Source organism: Microtus oregoni, unplaced genomic scaffold (assembly GCF_018167655.1).
Source record: "Microtus oregoni isolate MIOR12 unplaced genomic scaffold, Mior012 000016F_ref0000370, whole genome shotgun sequence".
NCBI lineage: Eukaryota > Metazoa > Chordata > Mammalia > Rodentia > Cricetidae > Microtus > Microtus oregoni.
This window is the reverse complement of record NW_024543075.1, coordinates 24953635-24980318: the sequence shown is the minus strand read 5'-3', so window position 1 is coordinate 24980318 and position 26684 is coordinate 24953635. Positions and strand designations below refer to the sequence as shown.

The 26684-nt window shown below is 42.3% G+C and overlaps 1 protein-coding gene across 3 annotated transcripts in view; it reads right to left on the bottom strand.

Annotated features, from left to right (window-relative positions):
• The window catches only part of Dcun1d3 (defective in cullin neddylation 1 domain containing 3), a 39710-nt gene extending 13028 nt beyond the window's left edge, over positions 1-26682 (bottom strand). The window contains exon 1 of one of the 3 annotated variants that reach the window (XM_041666317.1): positions 26525-26682. The gene's annotated coding sequence lies outside the window, so the exon portion shown is untranslated. Of the gene's footprint in view, positions 1-2702; positions 2786-26197; positions 26387-26524 lie in introns of those variants that run through there. The other 2 variants (XM_041666319.1, XM_041666318.1) reach the window with 2 other exon arrangements.
• Positions 26683-26684: the final 2 nt, after the last annotated feature.

Genomic DNA, 26684 nt, shown 5'->3' with positions numbered 1-26684 from the left:
TCACCAGCCTCCCCACCTCAGCTTCTCCAATGACATTCCTTGTTTAAAGGCAGAAGGCTGCCTTGGGTTTGTACTCCCTGGTACATAATGAGCTATACTCTGGCTCTATGTATGCAGTTTCCTTCCTTCCTTGGGATGGCACTTCAGTAGACCTCACTGAAGGTGAACTGCTGATTAGACATTAATTCATTGCTTCTAGGTAGCATGCAGATATTTGACACCCAGGAGGTTAGCAAATCATAGCTAATTAGTCCTCAAATATCCAATTACCACATGGACTGTCCACTTTCTGGTCACCTTCTAAGGAGTTCAGCAGAGAAGATAACTGGAGATGAAAGAAAGGAAATTGTGAAATCAGTCAAAAGATGAGGAAAGAATCTGATACAAAAAAATGATAAATGACTGTCTGCAAATGCCTTATAGGAATACTTGAATGATCACAAATATACCTCTGTGGTTTCTAGAGTCATGTGGTTTCTAAGAAAGCCCCAAGTTCATCACATGGTAACTTATCAATTTCCCAGTGCTTGCTTCTTCTTTATAAAGAAAATCTAAATCCATTATACAACCACACATACCAGCTTCCTCCTAGAAGCCCATGATGGAGGCTGACTGCTAATGTACAGCAGAGAGGAAGAAGGGACAGATAAGAGCTGCAGAGTGAAGAATTCTTCCTTTCGACCACATGAGTAACCTGGTCAGAAACATCTATGACTACTGCCAAGTCAAAAGTCCTATCTACATATTCTAGAAAGTCCAGAAAATGCAGACAAACCTGCACACACACGCAAACGCAAACACACACACACACACACACACACACACACACACACGTGTGTGTGTTTGTAAAGGTAAATGAATTTTACATGGGTTCTGGGGTTACTGAACTCAGCTCCCAAAGCTTGCAAATCAAGTACTTTTAGTGACTAAGCTACCACCTTAACCCCTCAACATACATTTTAAATATTGTTATCGCCTCAAATGCTCCAGACCACACTTAACTCGTAAGGCTTACTTGTATCCTACTATTCAGTCTGTCAAAATTCTTGTATTGTACTCCAGAGGGAGCAAAGAGACTGAGACTCGTGGGGCTAAAGTACTGTAAACAGCTTAGCATCTCGATGAACAGGCTCCATGATTTGTTGTTTTAATTTCTTACTCTCAGATGCTAACTTGCTCTCCATAATTCACTATTATAGGCAAACTAGGGTAATAAATAGAAAATAAAGTTAAAAATCAGAACATCATTAATTATTTCGTGAGAATAAATCCCAAGAAGGGAAATTAATGGATCAAAGAATATGCAAAAACATTTCTATGAAATCTATTCTAGCAATGGAAGCAAACTTTCAACATGCTGCATTTGTCAGCTAATTCAATTTCCCTTAAAAAAAAAAAAGGCCAAAAAAAACCCCACAAAACTATGCCAAAGCATGAAAGATGTTATATCTAAAGAAAAATATCCAGGCAGCAAGTAAAGCGTCAGCCTTACTGTGAGCACAAGGACTTAAGAGAGTTGTTAAATGATGGGACAAGAAACAAGAGGCTCAACATCATCTGAATTTCCACTATGTATTTTTTTTTTTTTTTTTTTTTTTTAGTATGAGACAAACCTTACCTTTTCTACCCTCCAAAAAGTTAAGATGGTACCACCTGAAAGACTAATGCATCCTCATCCTCTTAGCACTGGCTGAAAATCTGCCTCTTGACTAAGCAGAGCCAGAGTGACTCATCTGCAAATGGGGCTGCAGAGCCTGGAAGCAGAGAAGGGGCCGCAGTTAGCCCACAGACCTGTCATATGGGCTTTGAGCTATAGACTGAATCAAAGGGCATTACAGAACATAACAGAACCATGTATACTTCCCCACCATCTGGCCTCTTTATCAGATCATTGCCCAACCTTCACCAATTCTCTCCCCAATTCCTGGTATAAGGCTGTGTGTATGTGGGATTCATATGGAACATGTGACTTAAACTCACCACTGCCTCATACATCCCTGGCTCCAATGACTGTGACAAGGGGTACATAGGCACCAAGCCAACCACTGAAAATGGTCACCATACCACAGTCAACAGAGAGAGTAAAATGTCTATTGAAGAAGGTAGATGTGAAGATTAAACAGACGCTCTTTACCAGGTAAGTTTCAGATCTAATGCATACAGAACTCAAGAATGAGATTCTTAGGTGGAAGGCAATACTGAGAAATTACAAACTGGGTTTTGAAGACATCATTTTTACCCGGAATCCAATAGTTTCAAGAATGGAGATCAAAACCTAACTTTCATGAATACACCAATCAGTAAATTCCCTTTTCCATTCCCCAGATGTCAGCTTGTATCACCACTCAAAGAACTCAAAGAGTTCTTACAAAGACAGTTAATGCTTCTCAGATTTCCTACTTAAGCAGCCCAGAGAGGATCCAATGCTTATGACTTCCTGATTCATGTTCCTGGACCAGCTTACGAGGCCACAATTTCAATCTAATACGTCATGGGTACTCTCAGCTGAACAACAGGAGCAATGATCCCTGGCCCATGAAAGCTGACAGATTCCATTACAACTAGGTGAGCCATTAGGATAGGATACTATTTATATAAGATGGTATGACTAACAAGCTAAAAGAATTATCTTAGCCCTCTTCCAAATACACAGCGACAGAGTATTTACCCCTGACTTCTACTGTAGAAATATTTTCTCTCACCTTCATATTCCCAAGGAAGAACCCCTTCTAACATTCAAAAGCACGTGATGGGAAGGAAAGCAAACTCTCCTGGAAGCCTTGTACAATAATGACATAGCCAATCTTCTTCCAGCTCAAAGGTATTTGATCTAAACCACATCCTATGAAACTGAAAAATAAGACATGACCAGAATTCTTGGTTTCAATTACTATCACCCAAACAAGTTCCCTCTAAGTGCTAAGAGCCAATTTAGGAAGAATCTGGGTTTCTAAAACAGAGACTAGAAATACTCATGGTTTGTCTGTCTTTATATATACATACAAACACAATATCCTATGAGGGTAATATATAGCCATGTGTCTATGTATAAATATACATACATACATACACAAACACAGATTAAAATGTTTTGCTTATTTTCTTAACAGTTATTTATTTTCACAACTGCTTTTAGGGCACATGGATACAATAACATGCATAGAGAAAAACAGATCCTTAAATCAAGAGTCCAACATATGATAGAAAGCAACAAGCAACTTGGTACTGCAGGCTTTGTAAAGTAAGGTATCTCTTGCTGGACATGGTGGTACATGCTTTTAATCCCAGCACTCAGGAGACAGAGATAGGTGGATCTCTGTGAGTTCAGGGCTAGCAAAGACTACATAGTGAGACCCTGTCTCAAAAAAGCAAAAAAACAAACAAACTAAAAACAAAAAGGAGGCTACTTAGTTCTTGTCTATTTCCTGCCCCAACAGCCACTACCTAAGAGTCAATGCAATGCTGTCTATTTTAGTTGTCCCGTCAGGCCCTATTTTAGGAAAATCCAACATGAGAAAACTCCAAAGCAAAGCAGTAGGACCAAAGGCTCTTTCTTATGGTCATCAATATGTTGGACAACCTGAGAGTAGCTACGAGCCCAGAATAAATTGTATCTATGAGGGCACACACATTTTGCACCAAGTAACAGAGGGTTCAATGAGTTGCAAGCAACTTTCTGAACTACCATCAAATTTGCATGTACTTCAAGAACCACATCCAATCCCTTCACTCCTGAAGCCCTGCCTGTGCCTTCCACAAAGAACAGGACATCTCTGTATGAAAAATAACTAGACTTACACATCTCTATGGACTCCTTGCACCTCAAGTTCTCACCTTAAGTTTGGGAAAAAACAAAAGATCATTTTGTACCAGATGTGTCTCAATTCGAATACTGAGATGGATTCAACCAATCTATGTGCCATTGTACGCTAATTTGGGGCAACACTTCTGTTTATTTGTTTTGTCTTAGTTTTCTTCATTTTGATAGTTTGGGTTTTCATTTGTTTTGCTTTGTTGTTGTTTGTTTTGTTGTTCCATTTTTTGAGACATGGCATCACGACATAGCCTTGGCTAACCTGAAACTCAAGAGATCTGCATTCCTCTGTCTCCCTAGTGCTGGAATTAAAGGCGTGGCCCACCATGCCCAGCTGCTTGGTTTTTAGGTTTGCTTTTATAGAAATTGGAGCTGATCTTGAATTCATGATCCTCCTGCCTCAGCTTTCCAAATCTAGGATTACAGGTCTGCAACACCAGCTTGGTTTCATTCTCTGAGAGTCTCATTTGTTGATTTGTCTGATCTCCAAACAGTCCAAGTTTTAGCCTGGGTACCTCAGTTCCAAGGCACACAGCAAGGGTTTGCTGTATATCTGCTGATGAACCACTGATAGTGTGGTGGTTGAATAAGAATGTCCCTCATAGACTTATGTATTTGAATGTTTGGTCCTCAGTTGGTGAGTTATTTAAGAAGGATTAGGAGGTGGGGGTGGGCTTTGACGTTTCAAAACCCCACAACAGGCCCCGTATCTGTCTCTGCCTGTAATCTATCAGATGTGAACTCTCAGCTACTGCTCCAGCAACATGCCTGCCACTGTGCTCCCTGGCCATGATCAGGGACTAACCCTCTGAAACTGTAAGCAAGTCCCCAGTTAAATGCTTTCATAGCTGGGTGGTGGTGGCACATGCCTTAATCCCAGCATTCGGGAGGAAGAGACGCGTGGATCTCTGTGAGCTCAAGGCCAGCCTGGTCTACAGAGCAAGTTCCAGGAAGGCTCCAAAACTACACAGAGAAACCCTGTCTCAAAAAAGATAGATAGGCAAACAGATAGATAGACAGATAGATGGACAGACAGATAGACAGACAAATAAATGAATAAATGTTTTCATCAGTTGCCGTGATCGTGATATCTACTCACAGCACTAGAATAGTAGCTAAGACAGTGAGTGCCCACGATGCACAAGGCGCTAGTCTGTCTTGAGATATTTGCTGCCACTATGCTACTCACAGAAACTCCTTGATGCTGGGCATGGCGGTGGACAGAAAGGCAAGCAGATCTCTGTGAGTTCCACGGCAGCCAGGACTAGAGAGAGAGAGACTTGTCTCTAGATAAATAAATAGAAATAAATAAAAATTCCCCTAATGAGTGGCTTTTGACTTATCTTACTAACACATGTGGCTTGTCAAAGACAGGAAGAGATGAGGACAGCACAGTTCTACCTCTGGCTCCCCCTAGAGACAATGAGTTACGCTGCTTATGGCAGCAAGAAAAGACCAAGAACTATAGTCCTAAACAAAGCTTCCAAAGCCAGACATGCTTGCCAAGAAGCAAAGAGCAGATTCCACCTCCACTGGCTGGCAGGCAGGCAGGCCCACACATTCTGCTTAGCCATGTGAAACAGCAGGCTCTTGCTCTCCCCACCCCCAGGCCCACTTAGGATATTTGGGGTAGCAAGAGAATAGCAACACTGGTGACTTTTCTAGGAGATGTTGCATAAAAATAGAGCTTCCAATTTTAGGCCAAAAGTTGAAAAGAAAAATAGCCAGAATTAGACGTTTGTTTTAACACAATACATTGAAAATTCCAAGTATTACAAGTTTAGGTGCTGGTAGCTGGGGAGGAGGTCACACCACCACAGGGCTCCTCAGTGAGTTGGCAAACAGCAAGGCTGTTTAACAGTGCATATCTACCAGTGACAGAACTAAAAAGTCTACCATGTGGGGAGATGGAAACCAACTGACACACCTCCTGTGGTTGTCCACAGTAGCAGGGTTGACACAAATCAATCTCAGCAACAACTTACAAGTCAAAAACGTTATAAATCTTTTTTGGGGCTGGTCAAAGATGAAATGTTTTAAGCCCCGAATATGACTCATTTTTCAGAAATTAAATCAGCATAATGGAGGGGGAGCTTCTAAAATAATTTTCTAAATTGCAATCATCAACTTTTTAACTTCCAGGTTTTAACACCCATAATTCATCAACACATCTTAAGTTGAAACAAAAGACAAATACCTGCTTTTGACAGCAAGTTGATGGCCCTTCAGGTATGAGAATCACTCAGACCAGGTGGTGGTGGTGCAAGTCTTTAATCCCAGCACTCGGGAGGCAGAGGCAGGTGGAATCTCTGTGAGTTCAAGGCCAGCCTGGTCCACAGAGCAAGAATCACTCTGGCAGAACTGGTGGAGAACAACAGAAGACCCAGAAAGACACCATCATGATAATAAAGACCTCCCAAAGGGTTTGTGGGCACCATAAATTACATAACAAATACATTCTGTGAGGCAGCCAGGATTAACTCCCATTCATCCCAGTTGACTCAGAATTGCCAATGGGCTTATCAAATGGAAGGCATTATCCACCACAGCTGCGCAAAGGCACAGTGGTTGGTCTCACTGTGTATCGGCTTGCTGACATTAACTATTCACCAAGAAAAATCAACCTTACAATTAAAAAAAAAAAAACGTCATTACTCCCCTCCCATCCTGATTAAGTTTTTCTGACTGAATTTTTAAGGATGCAATATGACATCTTACTATAACAAATGTATTATGTCTATTACACATGCAAGAATGAATGCATTTTATATGATTTACTTCCATGGAGTTCATGGCTCATGACAGTCAAACATAATCATCCCAGCACGTATGAGGCTGTGAGTTTGAGGCCAGCTTGGTCTACATGGCAACTTCCAGAATAGCCAGGGCTACATAGGGAGAGTTTGTCTAAAAAAAAAAAAAAAAACAAAAAAAAAACAAAACAACAACAACAACAAAAAAAAAAACATGATCATACTCAGTATGTAGAGAAGAAAGGATACTGTCTTGGTGACAGGTGTCTTGACTGTAAGCCCCAAGAAGGAAGAAGTGCGTGTAGTACATGACCAGGGTCAGCTGACACACCCAAAGATAGGTTCCTAAAGAATCCAACAGAGACTCTGAGAGCTAGAGAGGAGAAGGAGTGGGGGTGGGGAGAAAAACAAGAGAATACCTTCATAGGAAGTGTACCCACACGTGTGACATAAAAGCACAAAGGACACTACTTGGGAGGAGATAGAGGATTGACAAGAGAAGGAGATGAGGGAGAGAGGGCAGGTAAGGAGATAAAGAAGAACAAAGTGTAAAATGACATATATGTATAAAAATGCCATAATGAAACCCATTACTTCACATACTAATTCCAAATTAAAAAGGATATCACTATATAAAAAATGAAGAAAAAGTACCTACTATGTATTTGGGGCACTGAACAATCTGTCTTCATGCGAGTACTCTAGGTACTCTCCCAAACTGTCCATAAATACTTCCTTAAAGTTCACTATGTACCAAGCACTATGTGTGAGACTTTTACACACAACTAACAATGAGAGGACACTAACTAGTATCTTGGGTATTATTCTCAGCACTTCACAGATGAGCAGACTGAGGCACAAATTCTAAGACACTGGCCAATGGGTCCATGTTTTATTGTTTCTCAAAAATAAGAGTAACAAGCTGGGTGTGGTGACACCTGTCTTTAATCCCAGCAGTGGCAGGTGACTCTCTGTGCATTCAGGATCAGCATGCTACACATAGCAAGTTACAGGGTAGCCTGAGCTACAAAGTGTGAGACTCTGTCTTCTTAAAAAAATAAAAAAGGTTCTTTCACACAGAGTGGTGTTTTATTTGGGGCACCAAAGTGCCTAAGCCTCTGAGGAGAGGAGAACTTGAACTTGAAACGGGGCAGCTGCTTTCAAACTTTACCTGCAAACTGCAGCAAAAAATGGCTTCTGGGGCTGGAGAGACGGCTTAGGGGTTAGGAGCACTGGCTGCTCTTCCAGAGGACCTAGTTAGATTCCCAGCACCCACATGGCAATCTCAAAACTGTCTGCAACTCCAGTTCCAGAGAACCCTACACCCTCTTCTGGCCTCCTTGAGTACAAGGAGCACCACACAAGCAAGCACACATACATATAAATTTAGAAAAAGATTTTTCATCCTGGCCTACACCCTCCAAGGAGAAGTGACCCACAGTTTGGAAGATCTCAAGACCAGGCTTGACGTTTCCCTGCTTAGACATGTTAAGTATTCTGCGGCTGCCATACCACTTACTCTTCACAGACACCCATGAAGGATGTTTCTTTCTGCTCTGATAGGTGAGGGAATAAACTCAGAAATAAAGCAATTTAAGCAATTTGCCAGGTACAGTGGCACACTTGTAATTCCAGCACTTGGGAAACTAAGGCAAGATTTCAAGTTCCAGGTTACAGCGACGACGACTACAACGAAGACAACGAAGAAGACAAAGAAAATGACGAAGAAGAACCACAAAAACAAAAGCAGACAACTACCTCATACAAGTCCCTATTGTGTGACAAAAACAGAGACAGTAACCGTGCATTCCAGTTGTTCCCCCAGTTCCCAGCTTCCTTTCACATAGGTAGAGAAAGGCATCTACTTCTGGCCCATAGCCCATAGGCAGAAATGATGCAAGGAGGTTCAGGCAGATGGGAATCTTCAGGTCTAAGCAATGGACTGTTAAGTGTCATGGCTGCCATCTTATCACCTGCTGGGGTAAACCAAAGTAATAACCAGGACAACACAGATAGTGCAGTACGAGACAGTGGAGTCTGCATCCCCTGGTCTCTGTAGGGCTTCACCTGCTGACTACTGTGGGACACACGAGCAATAAATTTTGTCAGATTATACCTAACTTCCTCAGCAATGCTACAGTGACTCAGTTCAGGCTTCTTGAGTGCAGTGACTTCACAGGGGCTTTACCTAATTCCAATCTCCCATGGCACAGGAGTGCTCACACACACAGTATAGGCATCCAATGTACCCACTTAAAATCACTTACTAGAGCTGGGGATGAGGCTCAATGGTCTATAGTCCTCACCTTGCATGTACAAGCCACTGGGTACAATCCCTAGTACTCCCCTCCCCAGATTAGAGATCCTTTTCACTATAGACTCACTATACTCTTCTGGACCTGCTCTCAGCTTCTCTCATCATCCTCCCTTTGCATTTCAGCTGCTCTAGCGTATTAATGCACGAAGGTATTCCCCAAGATGCATGGCCTTACCTGTTTCTATAGCTTTACTTTACTGTTAGCATTGCTGGGAATGCATCCCCCCTCCTGATTCTCTGCTCTTGTTTCCTCAGTCCTAGCTCAGGTTTTCTTCTCACAGGACTCCTTGCTGCTGAACTGTTGGCTCCTATGTTGATATCACTGCACTGATTTTACAAACCATCTAATTATTACTGTGTCTGGTGTTTCTACCATGCTATAAGGTCTGTGAAGAACAAGAGCTACTGAATCTGTTAGAAAGAATACCTGGCAACAAATAAGTACCTTTCACTTCCTGAAACACCAAGTTTTCAACCACTCTGGGGCCTGTTGAACAGACAGTGAGCTACAAATAATTCCCTTGAATACAATGGGTGAGAAAAGACATGTTTGAGGCCCAAATTTCCTAGCTTACAAGACTGGTTTTGAGTTTCAGAAGTCCTCTATGAGTGACACACATTCCATCTGGGAAATCAGTCCCTTGCTCATATATTTCTAACTGGGAAACTACAAAATCTGTTTCTTCTTAAGGAGAAATTATCTTGTATCTGTTTGGAAACCTTAGCCAATGTTAGTCTTGTTTTTTTAAGCTGCTGTGGCATCAAAAGCTCTTCTATTTACTCAGATTTTGACAAGTACTAAATAGGGGGACCTGAATGTGTATGAAGCCAAGTACTGTATGCAAATGGTAAATATGCAAATCAGAAGGGGAGGAGCTTAAGATGTATTACTTACAGGGAGGAAAAAGTTTCCCTACAAATGGGGAGAAGGCAACTGGAAGGTTCTCACTTGTTGCATAACTTTACCAGCATCTTCTGCTCGGTCAAGCAATGACTGAGAGCTAGGTAAATGCTTTGTTAAATTAAGCAACTTCTGTTTCTTGGCTAAGTAACAGTTCAAAGTTAAGCCTTCAATTAATGTTTTTGTCTGATTTGAAACTGTCACAAAAGTTCAAGTATCCAAAATCTTGAAAAGAACTATTTTTAATTCATTTGTTGACCCTGCGGTGGTCAGAGGACAACGTCTGCAGTTGCTTCTCTCCTTCTACCACAAGCTGACAAGTGCCTCTACCCACTTGGCCATCTCAGTAAGCCTCAAGCTTTCTCTCAGAATACAAAGATTCTGAATGAAATAAGAAGACCATAGTAAATGGTGCAGGAAACCAAGACATATTGATACAATGGCAATTTCCCCAAGAACAAAAGAAAATTAACAACTGTCTCTAGCCTTACAAAGGCTTGCTGAACAGCAAAGGCAACTGCTACAACTCCCTGCCATCCTCTTTCAGATTTATCCAGACTCAGCAATTGTCACCTATATAATGACTGTTTAGAGAATACCGGTTATGTCAATCATGCAATCTCTACCCTCAAAATCTACCTTGTGATTTTTATATCCAAGAAAAAGGGCACACTGCCTGATTTGGAATCCAAGTCTAAAATCTGCTCAGGGCTGGAGAGATGGCTCAGTGGTTAAGAGCACTGGCTGCTCTTCCAGAGGACTTGGGTTCAATTCCCGGCACCCACATGGCAGTTCACAACTGTCTGCACCTCCAGTCCCAGGGGATCTGACACCCACACACAAAATATATACAGGCAAAACACTTGTATACATTAAATAAATCTTTTTAAGAGAGCAAATCAAATCTGCTCAAAGGACACTTGCTTAGAGTAGATCTTAGTAGAAATAGAGATTTTTAATGCCCCAAACCTACAGCCTAGAGCCAAGGCCCTTTCCCTTTCCTAGCCTGCCTAACACAAGTCACAACCTTTCAGGAGACAAACCAGTATGAATGACAAAATCAAAATGATATGAAGGTGGAACCGAGCACCTGATCTCAGCTCAGTTGGGAAACACCCAAGTTTCTCATTATGAAATCATGCAGAGGGCTGCGGACACAGTTCAGTGGAGGGGTTCTTGTGTGACAGCTTGGCTGTGAATGGCATGTGAGAGCTAATCTTGCCTGTCAACTTGACATACCAGGAAGAAGGAATTTCAATTGAGGAACTGCCTCTATCGAACTAACCTGTGGCATTTTCTTGATTGCTAGTTGATGTGGGAGGGCCCAGCTCACTAGGGGTGTGTCACTCCTGGGCAAGCTGGCCTGGTTCGTACAAGAAAGGTTACTGAACAAGCCAGTAAACATCTCCAGGGGTTCCTGTCTTGGCTTCCCTAGATGTCAGACTATAAACCGTAAGATTAAATGAGCCCTTTCCTCCTTGAGTTGGTTTTAGTCAGTGCTTTACTTATTACAGCAAAAGCTCAAACTAGACCATGTATTTGCTGCCAAGCCTGAACCTGGTCCCCAGAACTCACATGGTAGGAGACAACTGACTCCCACAAATTGTCCGGACTATAACATACCACACACACACACACACACACACACACACACACACACACACACAAAATAAACAAACAAATAAATAAAATGTAAACTTTTTTAAAAGAACAAGATTGTTTGCAAAATACCAACTACCAAAGGCAGATAATAAAAGATAGTGTTAAAACATAAGAAAAAAGTCAAGGGACTATGGATAATTAAAGCTTTCTAACAATAAACAAAACAATAAACAAAGTTTAAAACAAACACAGACTACACCTGGATGCTGCTTTCTCAGCTTCTACTGAAATTTAAGCTTTATATGAGGTATTACTGTGGCTAAGGGTCAGCACCTTCCACAACAGGCTATGGTTTTTCTTTTCTCCTCTCTCTCTCTCTCTCTCTCTCTCTCTCTCTCTTTTGAAACAGGGTTTCTCTGTAGCTTTGGAGCCAGGCTGGTCTCGAACTTAACAGAAATCCACCTGCCTCTGCCTCTGAGTGCTGGGATTAAAGGTATGCGCCACCACAGCCGGACTTAGGCTATGATTTCTATCACTACTTACCTGCCTCTCAAGATCTGTGTGGAATCGTGAGAATAAGCAAGATAGGACTTTGAAGTTTTGGTACTTTACTTTAGGGCACAAATCATAGTGTCCCCTTAAAGCAGTCACCACACACAAGTAATGTACAGGTCACCTCTTAGAAGAGACTGAGTCTAGACTTCTGAAACCTTGAATCTGAGTGTCAGATCCATGGTCAGGCTTTTCTCCTTCCCCCAGGTCCTAAACTCACACCTTAGGAGTCCCAACATCAGAGTGAACGATAATGACAATCCTGATGGTGGGGGCCTGCCAAAGTGAGAAGAAAATGGCAATATTCACTCTTTCAAAGTTTAACAAAAAAGGCACCACTTGATTTTTAAAAATATTTTTAAATATCTGTGATATTTAAAATTCTACACAATGCATCCATGGGATTTGGATTTGGGCAACATCTTTATTTTCAATTCTGCACGATCTATGGGCATTTCTGTCAGATTTGTCAGTGTGCTGGAGTCAGACAAGTCTTTAAGTCTGCACAAACGGACAAAGACACCATGGAGTAAGTTTTGGCTCTGCACTATACTCAGTCTCTGCAGATATCCACCCTTATTCTTTTATATGCCCATCTACCAACTGACCACCTGGTATTTTTCTTACAAACTTAAAAAAAAAAAAAAAGACCTGCTGGGCATAGTGTGTACTTGAGAGACAGAGCAAGTGGATCTCTGTGAATCTGAAGCCAGGCTGGTCTATCTATATATTGAGTTCCAAGCCAGTCAAAATGTGCCTTCCATTGTTCCCCAGAAATTCAAGCTTTATTTGGTGGTTTTATTACAGTTGTGGCATAGCACCTCTTAAAAAAAATTTCAACCATTCTTAGCATCTTTATCCATGTAGTTACAGGTGTGACACGCTAGTTACATTTTCAGCCTACACATTAGAAAGTAGAACTAATAAATGAAAAGCACTCACCATATACTCGCCAGAATCATCAGCAGTACAAAAGTACACTACTGCAGTTATTTCAGCAAAACATGGACATATAACCAGGGCCAGAAGACTCCTCTGCAGGGGAGGGGGCCTGCCTCCAAGCCCGATGACCAGAGTTCAATCCCTGTAACTCCCATGGTGGAAAGGGACAACCAGTTTTCTCAAGTTGTCCTCCCTGAACACACACACACACACTAATAATAATAATAATAATAATAATAATAATAATAATAAACTAATACACAGATACACACACACATAGTAAATTTATCCTAATCCTTTACATCCCAGTTAAAGAAAGCACAGAGGGGATGTGACCCACATAAAGACACAGCAACGTCCACCAATGGCCCCTAGAACAAACTCTCCAGGGTCTTAGGGACCTGGCCTCACTTCACCAGCAAGTGAGCCTGAAGCAGATCTGGGCTTTTCACTTTCCCCCACAAACAACAGGCACAACATGGTACTTAGCAGCTGATCTTCTCAGATAATCTGGATTGGCTGAAACAAATCTGTTTCCATCCAAAGTCTCAAGAAGGTTTGTCCAACTCACTGAACTCCAAGGCATATGGCCAAAGATAAAAATGACTCCAGGATCAGCATCCCAATTTTAGACCCAACAATATCTTAGCCCTTTGTCCCCATTGCTAGACTCACATGGGCTCTAGCTCTGTAGCAACTGTTCTCAACCTATGGGTTGAGACCCCTTTGGGGGTTCAAATGCACCTTTCACCAATGTCACCTAAACCATGCTGCATAATCAGATATTATGATTCATAACAGCAGTAAAATTACAATGACGAAATAGTAATGTAAACAATTTCCACAACACAAGGAACTGTATTAAAGGGTCACAGCATTATGAAGGTTGAGAAGCACTGCTCTAGAGGATTTCAGGAGGAAGATTTTCCATGTCTAATCTTTAGGGCAGTTTTGGAAACAAGTTGGAAGTTTCCATTAGAGTCACTCGTGTATTTATTTCCCAGATACCCAGAGGACAGGTTTTATTTTCAAGGATAGATAACTGTGGACCTAAGAATGTTTTACATACTTTATGGGAGGTGGAATCATATAGCCCCTGTCTAGGAATTGCAATCCAGGTAAGCTAAGCTACATACTCCATGCAGCTAACAACAACAATAATAATGCTTTTTATATGACATGTACTATATTTTATTATTCAAATGCACTAACAATCATTCCAACTATTTACTGTGATGAATTTCACTTGACACATGAGAGATGTGGTTCACCTAAGTTCCAATGGCAAATGAAGTTCAGACTGACAACCAGAGTGTAACTCTAGATTTGTGCTTTTAACCAATGGTTATGTGTATCCAACATTTTTCTTATTAAAAAGTAACATCACTTGAGCAGCAGAAGCAGGCAGAGCTCTGAGTTCAAGGCTAGCCTAGTCTAAATAGCAAGTTCCAGGAAACCTAGGACTACACAGTGAGACCTTGTCTCAAATAAACAAACAAACAAATGTAATCAGAGTAAGAGGAAGGCTGTGCCGGCAAGCTACCTTGTTTCTAACGTTAGGGAGGTCTAGCCTTAGTGCATCTGTGAACTTCCAGAACACAGCACACTCTAGGAATGCTTTCATACTATACTGAGTCTGCTTCTTATAAGCCAAAACAAAGAATAGTTAGTGTTACTCCAGAATTAGTTATAGCCTACAAAATGGGAGAACAAAGCCAGGTATGGTGGCTCATATCTGTAATCCCAACACTAGTGAAGATGAGGCAGGAAGACTGTTCTGTATTTGAGTGGGGACTACATAGAGAGTCTCAGGAGAGCCTAAGATACAGCTTAAAATTCTATTTCAGAAACAACAAAAGCACACAATTGGATAATTAAAGTGGAAATATATATACATATATATATGTATATATATATACATATATATGTATATATATATACATATATATATATATATATATATAGAGAGAGAGAGAGAGAGAGAGAGAGAGTGAGTGAGTTCTTTATCTCTGGTCCCTTCCAGTTTCCAAACCTTTGAAGTTTCCTGACGTATCTTTCATTACATGGGAGAAAGATACCTTGGACCACACCTGAGTTTAAGGATGATCTCAGGGTGAGTTCTCAGAGGTTTCAAAGGAGAGGCTAGTCAAGTCAGGAAAACTTAAGCACTGAATTCTATTTTAGGTCCTATTTTCTCAGAGATGGACAATGAGACAAGAGTTCAACCACCAAAAGCCAATAACCATGCCTATATAATGAAATCTCAAAGGCCAGAGTAATGTCTCTGACCATGCCCAGCTAGGAAACACACACACACCACCACCACTATCACCAATCAATCAACGAGGTCTGAGATTTTCCAAATTGGTGAGCACAGAGACTTGCTGGAAGGGTCGGTGTTACTGGCCTGCCAGGATCCCAAGGAATTAGAATTCCCTTAGGAATCTTTTTTTTTTTTCTTTTTACTTTCAGGTAAAAAAGAAACTTGTTCTAGGGAAGATTTACAACTCTTCATTTGGCTGGAGTATGTAAAAGTGAAGAGGGGACCACAACTCGGCCAGACTGTTTAGTTATGCTAATCTCTGGCTTTCTATTTAATTAAAGTTTCCCTCAAATCAAGACTAATTGAACGAGGGAGAGGTGTTTTGCTCAATTTCTTTGTCCCTCTCGCAAATATGGCTACATTGACTAAATCTGTTTGTTTGTTTTGTTTTTGACTATTAATTTTGATCGTTTAATTAGTCTATTAGCTTGTGAGGGCACAGAAGTAATGGTAGCACATATCTAGAGAGAGCAACAGATACTGCACTTTCAAGTCATCTACTGCCCTCTGCATCAATGAGGCTGGTCTGGAACACCTGGGCTCAAGTCATCCTGCCTCAGTCTCCCAAGAGAACTACATATACAGACCAAGTCATCGGCCTCTTGCTTTGGAGGGTTGAGGAAAGCATGGGTTCGACCCAACTTTACATATGCTGAGTAAGCAAATACAAGCTACATTCCCAGCCCAAATTAAGGCAGAATAGAAAGACCGTAAAAGTTAAAGGAATACGGAAAGGAAAAGGATCCCTCACCCCAAACCCCTGGATTGAGAATCAGAAACAAATAAGTAGCTGGGCTCAGCGGCACTTGCCTGGAATCCCAGTACTTCAGAAGCAAAGGCAGGCAGGACTGTCTCTATGAGTTCAAGGCCAGCCTGCTCTTGGTGAGTTCCAAGGACACCCACGACTACCTAAAGAGACCCTATTTCAAAAGCCAAAATAACAATAAATATCTCACAAACAAGATTAGAAACTATGTTAAAGTAAAAACATGTCTTATTGTATGTATTGCATACCACATGTTGCCTGAAGAGGTCAGAAGAAGGCACAGGATCCCCAGAAATGAGGTTAAAGACAGTTGTGAGCTCCCATATGCATATGAGTGCCAGGAACTGAGCCCTGGTCCTCTGTAAAAGCAACAAGAGCTCAGAACCACTGAGCCAACTCTTCAGCACTGACTGATCTTTTTTTTTTAAAACTATTTTGTTGTTGTTATTTTAATTTGTTTTAGTATATAGGTGTTTGCCTGTATGCACATATGAAAACCTGTATGCCTACTGCCCAAAAAGGCAAAAAGAGGGAATCAGATCACCTGAAATGGAGCTGCAAACAGTTGTTAAGTGCTAGGAATCAAACCTGGGTCCTCCAGAAGAGCAATAAGTACTGTTAAGTGCAAGCTTAACTTGGAATAAGTATACCAAAACATTTTAATCTTTAAATTTTTTGAACACTGTAATTTCAAAACCACCAAAACCATACATACAGCTACTGCTGACACTTTGGGGAGACTCTCAGGAAGTTCATGGCCATACTTGTGTGTATACTATGTTCTCCTGCCTCAATGCCAATTCTGGAGTCTATATTAAACTCTGTTAATAAGCTAGGTCTGCAGCCAGGTGGTGGTAAATACGCCTTTAATTCCAGCACTCGGGTAGCAGGAATAGGCGGATCTCTGTGAGTTCGAGGCCAGCCTGGTCTACAAGAGCTAGTTCCAGGACAGGCTCCAAAGTTACAAAGAAACCCTGTCTCTAAAAACAAAAACAAAGCAAAACAAAATCTAGATCTGTTTCATACATAAAAAATTAAGTTTTTGAAATTCTTTTCTGCAGCACTTGGTTTTACCTGACCAGAGACTCCTGAAAAGAACCCTTCTGGATGCTACAGGAGCTAGTACAAGGCTAGAGCTACTGCTCCTGTTGCCACTGGCTGGAACATACTTCATTACAAAGACAAAAAACAAAAAACTGAAATCCTGCCAGGCCATGGTGGTGGTGGGCACCTTTTTTAATCCCAGCACTTGGGAAGCAGAGGCAGGCAGATTTCTGGCCTAGAGTTCCAGGCCAGGCAGAGCTGTAACCCAGACAAACCCTGCCTCGAGAAGCCAAGCAGGAGGAGGGGGTCCTAACTATCATGCACTGCTTGAGTTCTATCAATTGTGCTAGCACAATGTCGAAACTGATAGGGGAGTGGCTGTGGGAACCCCTGAACCTGCAGTCTACAGGAAGTTAGGATAACCTGGGAATACCCACAGCTAGCATGTAAATGGCGCAATCTTGTAAGACTGAGTCACTGGCATGTGGGGTCTGTGCTAATTCCAGACACTATCAGAGCTGAGTTGCTGGACACTCAGTTACTGCCAGAAAACTGCTGGAACAATGTAATTAGTAACCTCACAAACAGATGCACACATTAAACCAACTTCTCCAGTGCTCACAAGACATTTTACTGCTTGCTGGAATCACAGAATCTATGCTGTCATATAGCTAGCACCAGCTCAAGAGGACTGTTGGCCATTTTCAACACTAGGAAATCAGGTATTTCAGTCAGACCCACAAGTACTTGGTAGAGTAAGAAGAAAAACTAGGACTGGAGACATGGCTCAGTGGTTTAAGAGCATGTACTGTTTTTCCACAGGACCTGAGTTCATTTCCAACACCCACACTGGGCTACTCACAACTGCCTGTAACACCAGCTCCAGGGACGCTCTTCCTACGTCCATGGGTGAGTGTGTGTACACACATGGACAATTACACAGACACACATACATAAATGGCAATAAACCATGGGGGGTGGGAAACACTAAAGAACTATTTGGACCTGTCAAAGAAAACACAGATGTTGTAGAAATACAAAGTTTGAAATGATTTTCTTCAATAGCTTTGGCTGTTGCTTCACATTTGTAGTAGTTCCCAGAAGGTCAGTCAGGAATTAGCTCAAGTGTTCAAAAGTAACTGTTGACGCCTCCAGAGGACTGTTGTTAAATAACAATAATCACCACGCGGTGTAGCACAATTAATAAAAACCGAGACAGATACTGGGGTTCAACCTAAAGGCCAGAAAATCAAAACGGCCAGCCACTCTACCTCAGTCTGAAAATGGTGATCCTGTCTCCAGGGATCTCAGAATGAGACTGTGTGTGAGAGCTGTCTCCTCCCATTTTATATTCCTCTCTAGTGCTGGGATTAAAGGTGTGCACCACTATCGCCTGGTTTCTATGGTAAACTAGTATGGCTGCTGGGATTAAAGGTGCGTCTCACCACTGCCTGGTTTGTAAGGGTGACCAGTGGGGCTGTTTTACTCTCTGATCTTCAGGCAAGCTTTGTTTATTAAATTACAAATGAAATATCACTACAACCCAGTGTCTTCTTTATTATGTACTTTATCCAGACTAAGGAGCCCAAGCATATTATATTTCCATCTCACCAGCTTCTGATTTGTGAATTCAAGTTTTAAATAATAAAAATCTTTTAAAAAAATATATCAAGTCTTAGCCAGGTGGTGGTGGTGCATGACTTTAATCCCAGCACTTGGGGGTAGAGGCAGGCAGATCTCTGTGAGTTCAAGGCTAGCCTGGTCAACAGAGAGAGTTCCAGGACAGACTCCAAAGCTACACAGAGAAACCCTGTCTCAGGGAGTAGGGGGAGAAAGCAAGTCCTAAATGATAAGCATAATGGACCCAGAAGCAGAGTCATGCCAGTCCCTGCATCCCTACACTCTTCTCCACACGTTCTCAAGGAGAGCAGGTCCCCAGCCCTCCTGCACAGTGCTGCTCCCTCGAGTTACACAAGTCTCTTCCCCACTATGCCCTTTCCATGACACCCACTTACAACCCTAGCCACATAAATAAAGGCTTGCAACTTTACCCACCTCAACTGAGCTATTCAATGGCTCTAGAAAAGCTTGTACATTTCATAAAGTTAGGAAGCCCAAAGTAGAATTCTTCCCATGTGCATGAGCTTTCCAGAGACAGTTGAGTAAATGACTAGATAAGTGACTAGTAATTTCAAATAAAAACTGATTTACAAAGACACAAGAACCATGAAAATATTCATAAAAATTAATAGAACTTTCACTATATAACTCACCTCTCCTAAAAACACCACCACAGTTAGAAAAAAAATGTGTCGTTAAAGGGCTTAACCGTGTTATCACATTCCTGATCCTGCCTCCTAGGACCCACGCTGCTAGTCTCAGTATCTTCTCTGCGGTAGCCTGACTTCCTCCTCTTGTTTAAACAGTACCCAGTGGATATAAAGCAAATGTAAAGGGCCAGGAAGGGTATTTGTTTTTTTGTGATTTTTGAGTTTACATAGCCCAGGCTGGCCTCAAAAATTCTATGTAGCTGAGGATGATCCTGAACTTCTGATCTCCCCGCCTCCACCTGAGCTGAGTACTAAAGACTACTGAACTACAAGTGTGGGAGTGAAGCCAGGTGTAAATATTCTTGTTTTGTTTGAAACAGAGTTGTGCTATATAGCTCTGCCTCCAAGCTGGACTCAAGCTTTCAACGATCCTGCCTCAGCCCCCTGAGCACGGGGATTCCAAACGTGTGACACCATGTTGACCTGAAGTCAAACACAACACAAAAATGACGGTCTGTATAAATACCGTGGCTATTTCCATCAAACTGCTGTCAACAGGGATACATGGGCTTTCCTGTTCAGATTCTACAGTGCGTCACTAGGAACACAACTATATACAATTCAGCATTTGCACAGCTATTATTAAACCACGCCCACTAGTTATATAAGAGCTTAGAAGCAAAGCACAGCGATACCATACAATCCCAACATCACTTAGGAGTCTGAGAGAGGAGATCATTGAGTCTGGGGTCAGCCTGGGCTACATTTGAAGATTCTGTCTCATTAAACTGAAATATAACTCAGGGTCCTAAAGTCTCCACTCCGATTTAAATATAATTTGGTCTCTTCAGAAAACAGTCAGGGAGAAACTCCAGCTTTCCATTTGAAACATCCACAACCTCTGCTGCAGTGGGTGCTCTCAATCCACTACTGAATCCTGCTTCATGTATGCCACATTATAAGGGATTCTTGAACAAAGAATTAAGAATTGGTAACAAGGAGGCAGAGGCAAGTGGATCTCTGTGAGTTCGAGGCCAGCCTGGTCTAGAAGAGCTAGTTCCAGGACAGGAACCAAAAGCTACAGAGAAACCCTGTCTCAAAAATCAAAAAAAAAAAAAAAGAATTGGTAACAAGGGACTGAAAAGCTGGCTCGGTGGTTGAGAGCATTTGTTTCTCTTGCCGATGACCCAAGTTTGATTCCCAGCACCAATATAACAGCTCCCAAAGGACCGAAACTCCAATCCCTGAGATCTGGCATCCTCTTCTGGCTGCCTCAGACAAGGAAGGGAAGCGGTACACATACACACAGGTAAGCAGACATTCTTAGGCATAAAATAATAAATAAATCTTAAAAAATAAAAAGAATTGGTAACAATGCTCAGAACTAAGAAATACAGAAGGCCAAGTACCAAGAATTTAACTAGACCAAATTCTACTAAGTGCCTTTAAGGACCTAAAAGAAACCATGAAGTCAACTAGGACCAGAGGAAGTAAATCCTGCTTCCCATCCCATAGCTTGCTCTAATCTTCTCAATTTCTGTTTTCCCACTAAAACGTGGCCTTTCAACATACTTTATCCTTAGACTCTGAATATCATAGTGAAGCCCAACAGTCTTATAGGAATTTTTTGTAAGATGAAGCTTTGGGATAAAGAGAGGGAGGGGAAGAGGGCAAAATGTCCTCATTTCTGTTAGAGGAATACTCCTGCTTCAGGGGGGTTCCTCAAACCTTAGGGAAAAAGGTTGTTGTGGCCAGGTGGTGCAGGCTTTTTTTTAAATCACAGTATTCAGGAGGCAGAGGAAGGTAGATAGATCCCTGTAAGTTCCAGGACAACCTGGTCTGCAAACATTTCCAGGCCAAGCCAGAGCTACACCAGATATTCTTAGGTTTTGCAGAGGTCTGATTTTTTTTCTTGCATCTTCCCAGACTAGATGCTGTGGGACAATGGTCTGTACCCTGTCACTTGTATTATTTTTAATAAAATGCTAACTGGCCAGTAGTTAGGCAGGTGGTATAGGCGGGGAGACAGGCAGGAATAGAGGCGGAGCAACGAGAAGTCTGGGAAGAGAGAAGTTTCATTCTGCAGTTGTGACCCATACACAGAGGACTGTGATTGCCTCGCCGAAAAAGGTACCAAACCACATGGCTAACATAGACAAGAATAATGGGCTAATACAAGTTATAAGAGTTAATAAAAAGCCTGAGCTAGCCGGGCGGTGGTGGCGCACGCCTTTAATCCCAGCACTCGGGAGGCGGAGGCAGGCAGATCTCTGTGAGTTCGAGGCGAGCCTGGTCTACAAGAGCTAGTTACAGGACAGGAACCAAAAAGCTACGGAGAAACCCTGTCTCGAAAATCCAAAAAAAAAAAAAAAAAAAAAGAAGCCTGAGCTAATGGGCCAACCAGTTTTATAATTAATGTAGACCTCTGTGTGTTTCTTTGGGACTGAATGACCGGGCAGGACCGGGCGGGACAGAAAACCTCAGTCAACAACTAGATGAAGTAGAATTAACTGCATTCAATACAACAGATGCTCTCACTACTAAAACAAGAAACAGCTCCAACACACCATCTCCTGGACTGACAGGCACAAAAAGCAATAAATGGCTACAAGATGCTAAATACCCCTAAAATGAAGTCCTGCTCTCTGCAGAGTGCTATCAGAGATCTGCCAGTTATCAGAGCTGGTCTAGATCTAACAGTCTCAGTGACAGCATTATTTCCAGTCACTGGGCCCTGAGGTTGAATGCTTCAGTAATGTGCAGCAGGACAGAAAGAGAGTGTGATGATGCTTACCAAATGATGCTTATACTGCTGTACAATGTAGGCTCCTATGCTATATCTCAGTCCCAAACCAAACAATTCAAATCAACTTAAAGATGTGAGCAAGGTCAAACTCTCAAGGAAGCAAAAGTCATCATTTTACAAGTTCCAAAGTATGGTGTTTAAATAAGATCACATTTGCATAGATCTTAAAGACTGGGCATTTCCCCCTCTTTCGGCATAGCCTAATTCCAAAGAATCAGTTTGCATCACCTTTTGGTGTTATTCTTACTCAAATCTCCTTTTTGGCCCCCAAAGAAATAAAACCTTTCATTGCCTAGAAAAAAAAAGATACAAGAATTGGTGACACTAGATTTGAACTAAAGGACACTAAGTCAATCGACCTGGTCTGTTACAGAAAGAACTAAGAACACTGTTCCAAGCATCAGGAAGAACTGATCCTGGAACACTGGTGTGAACATCTGTAGACAGACACAAAGAGTAATTGTAAGTTATCCAGAGGTAGGGAAACGGCAGTCACCACATAATTACCATTGTTTCGATCTGAGTTACTACTTCTTCACCTCAAAACAACTGGCACTGTACAATTTACTCTCCTCACTACAGAACACATACCAAGACAGTAGTAAAATCAGATTAACTTAAGCCATCTAACGCAATGCAAAACAACTGACCCACAATTTCAAAGGCAAGTGGCACCAGCTGGTTTTTAGGTTTTCACCTTTCATTGGAATGTGTCCAAAATCCCCCAAACCTTAAACAAACTGACTGGCACCATAGGTCAAAAGGCCAACGCAGCTCCAACGCTCCAAATTCACTTAGATTTAGTTCATTTCCCAAAATTAATTATTGGTCAATGTAGGGGTTAAGGGCTTCTCCCTGTGTTCAAGTCCCCCCGCTGTCAAAAGGTAGGCTCTAAACTGGCTGATGAAGCGTCAGCCTAGACAATATTTACATACTTGAGTTGTAATGAATCATCGAACTGACCAGAAACAGTGGACTCCTTAACACCAAAAGCACTGCATGCCCAGCAGCAGTGCATGAAGTCAGGGGCAAGCTCTTTAACCTGGCAATAAGCCATAGATGTGTACACCACGCCAGGTCCTAACAGTTGCAAGTCAATGACAGTTCACATTAGTCATTTACTTGCAAAGGAAGACTTGCTGTTAGCATTCCAATAACAAGGTGTGTATCTTCCTTACCCTAGGACAACACCAAAAGCTCTACCCAAGTTAGTTCTGAGGAGCCACCACAGGCCGTAGAGCACTAGAACCTAAACCAACTTCACCATTTCTAATCTGTCTTCAACAAACACCAAGAAGTTTCATTTACCATTTGTAAGACTGCGTTTACTACAGTCTAAGCAACATTTCTGTCTCTCAACTGCCTGGCTCACAGGACTGATTCAATCAGAGAATACTCCTGTCACTTCTGTGAGGCTGAGAAGGAAAAAAAAATACTCTTTCCATTTTTGCCTACTGTGATACAGCTCAGGAGGGCCAAATCAAGGCGACAACTTGATTAGGCCTCTCAAGTGGACAATCTGTCCAAGATAAGGTTGAACTGGAGATGAATGCCCCCAACTGAAAGCAAAAGTAGACTACATACCTGAGTTACATGCCAATCCAAAAATAAAATAAAATCTAATGTGATCCAGAGGGAACTTTCAGCTCCAACCTACCTCTCGGAATATTCTTACTCACCAGGAGGCCCAGGCAAGAGGAACTATTGCAACACAAATGCTGCCTCTCCACAAAAGAAAAAAAATGTAAAACTCCTATCTAGATGGTCATTTGTAGAGCAACATATTATTAGCACGTGCCCAATCCTTCAACCCTAAGTCACACAGAGATGGAAGATGTCTATACTAACACACATTTAGAGTACTTATTACACAATTTTAAATAGTAACACGTACAGCCATGTATTTTATGGAACAGGTGTGTCCTCAATTGAACATCCTGCTTATTCCTAAACACATAGCCAAAGTGACCACTGCTACCCTCTTTATTATTCTCGGCTGGGTGAGCTGCTTTTGTTTTTAATTATAATAGTTCAACAGAACCTGCAAAGATAATGATAAAGGCCCAGGAAAGGCAGCAAAATTAAACAAAATGAGTTTTTCTATTTCTTCCTCCCTACTCATATTTGGTCTACCTGAGCCCCAAAACTCCACTTCTCTGACCCTATTTCATGCGACCTTTCACTCACTGGACTTACACTCCACCCCCACGCTCTTCTCCCCAGTCCCTAGAACTTGCCAACTTCATTCCAGCCAGTTTCCTAAACCTCCAAGAGTCCTCCCTTCATCTCTGCACGGCTGGCTCCTTTTCTTTAAAGTTCTGCTTAAAGTGTCACCTCAGGAAGGCCTGCATCCCAGTCACCTTCTAGCCCATCACTCCTTGTCTTCAGCATTTAATCAAAATCAGATCTGCTTATTTATCTCCCACTCTGATAAACTCCGTGAGAGTGGACTTTTTTTTTTTTTTTTTTTTTTTTTTTTGGTTTTTTGAGACAGGGTTTCGCTGTGGCTTTGGAGCCTGTCCTGGAACTAGCTCTGTAGACCAGGCTGGTCTCGAACTCACAGAGATCCGCCTGCCTCTGCCTCCCGAGTGCTGGGATTAAAGGCGTGCGCCACCATCGCCCGGCGAGAGTGGACTTTTTCCTTGTGTTCACTTTTGTACACCTAGTGTCTGAAACACTGGCTAGTACTTATAGCCAGTCTTAATTGGATGAATTTTGAATTTTTCATTCAATGGCAAACTAGGTTCCAATGAATGAAAGTAAGACTAGAGATAATTCTTCTGTTTCTGTAAACCATCTACATACCATAAGTGTACAACTGGGGCATTAAGTATTCTGTTTGATCAGGCCTGAAGGCCCTCATAAATATGATGGGACTCTCTTCCAGCATCAGAAGAACATCTGTTATGATCACCTGAGTGATACTACACACCCAATTCGGTGACAAGGTAAAACATATGCACTTTCTAGTCAAATATGTAGCACTATTTCTTAAAACATAAAGTTTCTTAGAAGACAGTTCCATAATCAACAGAGGATTTCGTTTTTAAAAAATGTATCAGCTGCAAAAAAGAACACTTAACACTTCACTCTGAAATCTCTATGACAGGCTAGAAGAGGCACTGCTTACTCTGTGGTGGTTTCTGTTTGTTTTTTAAACAATATGAAAGAGATCTTTCCAATTATTCTTTCTTCAAACATTTGCATTTGGAATTTGTATTCTGCTAGAAACAAAACTACGCACCACACTGTCTCCTATACACAAAGCATTAGCTAAATAAGATAAAAATCAGCACAAGTCGATTGTCACTGAAGACAAGTGTGCCAGACACACAGATGGAAAAAGAGATAAAGAGCTATTGTCCAATTGTAGAAACAACAACAAGAAAAAGTAATATGGGGTTTTCTGTTCTCAGAAGTGCATCATGAAGTGTGGGTGGAGAGAAATCCAGAAATACAGAATTAGCCTAACATCAAATCATTTTGGGAAAGAGTTGACACCATGTAAATTCCTCACACATAAAGTATTTGGAGTCAGAGATCTTGATTCCTGGGCTATGATGCCATTTATGCTTCCTTGCAAGAGGTCTGGAATTCCAGTATCCATAAAAGAAAACGCTCATTAGGACCGGGAGCCGGGCGGCGTTGTGAGGTACTCCCCAGTGTGACACAGACCAGAACTGAAGTACTACAAAGCTTGCAGTTAGGAGATGGGATAGAGGCTGAACACAAAATTCAAAAGAGGTAACCAAGGTACTAAGTGCCACAAAGGGGACAGGGTGACCAGACTGCCACTCAACCACAGAGAATGAAAGTAGAAACAGGGGTGTGTATGGGGGAGGATAAGAGGGATGGAAAAAACAAGACATTTGTCACCCCGTCCCACTTCCTAAACAGGATATAGGCAAAGCCTCCAGCCCCATTACCTCAGGCACAGATGGTTATCGTTTGTAGCAAAGGTGCCCAGAAAGGCCTTCAGGTCTGAGCCCCTTAATTCCAGGGCTGTTAACGATTACAGAGAAGGATGGGGGTGGGGAGGAAAATCAGGGAGGGAGCTGGAGATTCACCCGCCACCTCCCCCTTGGGCTCCTACCTCACGGCTCTTACCCTGGACTTTCAGTTCAGAGTCTGCAGCCCCTCCCCGAGCATCTACGACCCCAGGTCCCCAGGCCTGGGATTGAGGGGTGCTGGCGATGGGCAGGCAGGGACAGTAGGTAAGTTTTCTGAGCCTTGCGCGCTTGACACGCCACAGGCTCCCCTCACAGCCTCTTCTTCCAGAGGGACCAGTCCAGACAAGGCGCTGATTTGCACTCCTCCCCTTCCACCACCACCCCCTTTCTCGAAGGAACCGAACCCCCGCCCCTTCATCTCTCAATGCTCCCCCCTTTTCCTCAGCTCCCTCCCCCCCCCCCCCCCCCCCCGCTCCAAACTCACAGCTGCTCCAGAGGTTCCTCCAGTCAAACCCTTTCTGGGAACGACGGCGGCCCGGCGGGTCCAAACCACCTACCATCCCCGCTTGCGTTTCCAGGCTCCCTACCCCCGCCGCCGCCGCCTTTTCTGCCACCGCGGCCGCCGCCTCCTCCTCATCTGCGGC